The following is a 4,359-nucleotide window of genomic DNA, read 5'->3' on the forward strand; positions in this document are numbered from 1 at the left end:
TTTGGCTTGGTATTTTGCATATTTGGTGGAAGATCTTACATTCTCTTCAGGAAACTATTCAGGTGAAGTGTGAGCTTGATGGGGGTATGGATCCAGTTGATCTTGCTATATGCCATCGCCTTAATTTTCATCTTTAGGATGGGGCTATAGCTCAAAGGTTTCCTTCTGTGTCCAGGCAGCTTCAGCATCAAATGAAAGGTTAGGTGAATTGGGATGGGCATTGGACTCCTCCTCCCTGTGGAGTTCTAAAAATGAACACTGATGGTTCTTCTTGAGGGAATCCAGGCCCTGCTAGTATTGGGGGAGTGGCTCATTTTAGTTGTGATGTTAAATTATTTTTCTCAGTTCATAAGGGTGATTACACTGACAATCTCATGGAAGCTCAGGCTATTTTATATGCTATGGAACAGTGTTGCTTGTGGGGATGGAGTAAGATTACCTATGAGTCTAATTCCCAAGTGGTGGTGAACTTGTTTTACTCACAAGAGCTTGAGGAGGTTAGTTGGCAGCTGACCACTATTGTTAATTAGATTATTCTCTTTTCTACCTCTTTTTAGTTCATTAGGTTCACTTATATTCCTCATGAATGGAATAGACCCGCTGATTATTTAGCCAAATGGGCTTCTAGTCATGCTCCGGGTTGGAATATTATGGATAGGGGGCAACTTTTCTTTGAGATGGTACAAGAATTTGATGATCTTGTTGCTCAGGATCGAGCTCCTTGTTGAGCTCTCCTTGTTGTATTTCTTTCTATCTTAATAAATTTTTATCCCTCTTTTTCAAATAAAAAGTTATATATATAAACTCCATAAAAATGTGAAACCGATTATGTAAGGAGGGAAACAAATTTCCAAAAATAAAATACGTCAGATAAAAGTCGGATGCCGTGCTAAAAAGGAAAAAAAATTGAAATCCAATTAGCCAAAAAAGGATCATAAAACCCAAACGAGACACATATAAAAGAAGCCAACAAGATTTAAAATGCCTCAATATTAGAGAATATTTGGTTCCAACGGTCAATTTAAAATCATCATTCTTTGTAATACACTTCTCCCAGGGTTTAACTGGTTATTCCATCTTTCTATATGTAATGCATTTTCACCCAATTTCTTGTCCACGACATTTCATCAGAATTGAAGGTGAACATGGCGGAGAGAGGGTGGTGAACATTCTTGCAATTTATGTATGAAACTCCTCTGCGAAATACATATTTTTTTGCCCCATCCAATTTTGGTGTAAACAGGAAGTTTTTTGGCTTGAATAAAACCCAAAACATTTCAAGACTTGTTTCCTTTGTTAGTGAAATCTTTTGGTTTGAAAATTGGTGCGGGCAAGCCAATTTACAGAAAACACACTTGATTTTGTGCAACTTCGAGGTTTTGAGGATTTTAGGGTTTTTTAGAATTTGATTGCTGAGAGGCATTACCTTTCTATGTTGAGTCATTTGAAATTGGTGAAGGCATGAATACCAGGGTTAGTCATTCTTCACACATGACTACTGCAATGACTAGCACGGATGATGACATTTTGATTTGGGAGATATGGGAATGTAATCTTGTAGAAGAAATGATGTTAATAAGTGGAATCGTAGATGATTATCTGTAGATAGCCATGGACATAGAATTCCTCGGTGTTGTATTAAGACTTGATGACGCTCTCAAGAATCATCCTGAATACAAGTACATTGAGATGAGAGACAATGTGAATCTTCTGAAATTAATCCACCTAGGTCTCACATTTTCTGATGAGAATGGCAACTTGCCCAAATGTGGGACTAATCAGCAATGCGTGTGGCAGTTCAATTTCAAGGAATTCAATGCGGATTCTGATTTGCACATCACTGGTTCTATCGAGCTACTCAAGGTGAGTGGTATTGATTTTGAGAGGAATAAGTGTGATGGTGTTGATTCCAATTCTTTTGTGGATCTTTTCATGTCATCTGTGGTGGTACTAAATGCAAGAGTGCACTGGATTACCTTTCACGAGGGATGTGATTTTGGGTATCTAATCAAATTGCTAATGAAGCAAAGTCTTCCCGATTATGAAGCTAATTTTTTAAACCTATTTAGGATCTATTTCCCTGTTTCATATGATGTCAAGTATTTGATAAGATTTTCCAAGAAGCACCTCCATGGTGGATTGAACACACTGGCATGGTTAATGAAAGTGACAAGGGTTGGCCCTAGCCATCAAGCTGGCTCTAACAACTTGCTTAGTCCACGTGTTTTTTGGGAGCTGAAAGATAGCTACATCACTGTAGATATTGAACCTTATTCTGGTATTTTGTATGGTTTGGGTACTGAGGGAACCCCTAGTAGTTGTAGTTGATTGACTCTCTCTGTACTCATCAGGCAACCTTTGGTATACAATCTTCTTTTATGGGCCTCTGCTATACAATCTTCTTTGGGAATTCCAAGTAGTTGATTGACTCTCTTTTGTGTACTCATCAGCTGGCGGTTGGTATACAATTTTCTATTTTTTCTCATAAATATCAAAATATCTCAATTCTTTATATTGATTTTCTCTAAAATAAAGTGCTTTGTTTTCTTACCGTTTAAAATGCATCCTTGGTTTAGTATCTACAGTTGCACTGCAAAGTGTTGTGTATTATAAACATGTTGTCACAAATGCTGAAACGAGGTCCATAGTTTTTAATAAAAAATAATAGAGATCGTTCATTAAATCTTTTTCTGCCGAAGAACATATATGGATTTCTTTTAGAGATTTAAGGCATTTACAATTTCAAGATATTGAGTAAACTATTTGAAGAAAAACCTAAGAAGATATTTAGTTTCTCCGTGTACTTATTTATATTACATATGAAGGCAGAGTGCATAGTGCAAGTTAAAGAGGAAAAGATCAATTAAAAGATGATATTACTGGAATTGTACAATACTTTGGCGATGAGGAATATTACCAAGTTATTGATGTTTATATAATTAAATGTTTAGAAACTGTGTATGTATGGCTGCTTCTTTTATGCACATGACTATTGTTCTACCTGGACCTAGCCATTTTGGAAATTGCTGCATAGCTTCAAATTGGAACTAGTTCCTAGTCTGCTTCAAATTGACCCTTGCATATTTTGGTAAAGAATTTGGTGTTACACTGTGTTTTTTTAAGCTCTCCAATTTCTATGGAACTAAGTCAGTTATTTTCTTTTCTTCTGGAGTGCATTGTTGGTTAGGTTTTATGTTGTAGAATTATGTGTTACTTTATTTTCTTGTTTTTTTCTTTAATATTTTCTTATTTGACTAATTATGTTGAAGGTTTTTACTATCTGACATGGAGATCTTTAGTTTTTCAAATCAATGGTCAACAATCTATGAGAAGAGTGAACGGTTATTATAATGTTGTTACCTGTGTTAGTTTTAGGTAGTTTGGACAGTTGTTCATCCATATGTGATTAATTGGCAAATAATTGTTAGAGTTATGACAAATATTTGTTAATTAATTGGCTCCTTATAGAAGCCACTAGTAACCTATTGGTTAGGTTGTTTTAATCGAGAAGTAACTAGAAACTTCTTAGTTAGGTTGTCTTGATCAAGAAGCAACTAGAAACCTCTTGGTTAGGTAGTATAAAAGGGGGTCAAGGGAGGCATTTGGAGAATAAAACAAAATAGAACAGAGGAACACAAGTTGCAGAAGCATTTGCAGTGTTACCAAATGCATTTGCAGTGATAGCAAATAGTCTTGTAGTGATAGCGTTGGGGATAGCAGTGGGGAATATCAGTAGGAGAAATTAAGAGGTCTGAATTCTTCTAGTGAGAGGCAAGGAATTGTGTATCTCTTGATTTGTTGAAGTTAATATATTTTCCATCTGCAGAACTGATTTTCCTTTAGGGGTTTTTCCGGGGATGGTTTGTCCAAAAATATTGTGCTCTTTGTGTTGTGAATTTCTTTCTGTATTATATTGGTGAAGTTTCAATTGTGTTATTTTTCGATATTAGTTGTGAATTTATTTTTGACAATTTAATAGTCATTTATGATGGGAGATTAATAATCAGTGATTGCAATAGTTTTAATTTTCACATAGTATTAGAGCATTGTTGAGGGTAGAAGTGTTTTTCCCTAGGAAAGAAATTAAAGGTTTATAACCTAGTCTAATCTCTTTAGAGTTATTGTTGCTTTAATCCCTTTAGATGACTTCAGCTAGTTTGGGAGATCAAGATAGATTGGATGTTGCCTCAAATTTTGGTGTTTGGAGGACCAAAATTTCTTTATTGTTGGAAGAGAAAGGTATCAAGGATTGTGTTACCATTGTTGTAGTTGTACCAACAAATGTGACAGAACTTGCAACATATAAGAAGGACAATGCCAAGGCAAGGATGATTATACTTGATAGTGTCAAGGATCATA

General features: G+C 35.4%; 1 pseudogene; it reads left to right on the forward strand.

The window, feature by feature from the left end:
- Positions 1-1,503: 1,503 nt before the first annotated feature.
- Positions 1,504-2,328, forward strand: LOC149564472 (putative CCR4-associated factor 1 homolog 6 pseudogene; annotated as a pseudogene).
- Positions 2,329-4,359: the final 2,031 nt, after the last annotated feature.

Source organism: Cupressus sempervirens, chromosome 3 (assembly GCF_028749045.1).
Source record: "Cupressus sempervirens isolate cs-2001-9-10 chromosome 3, ASM2874904v1, whole genome shotgun sequence".
NCBI classification, from domain to species: Eukaryota; Viridiplantae; Streptophyta; class Pinopsida; order Cupressales; family Cupressaceae; genus Cupressus; species Cupressus sempervirens.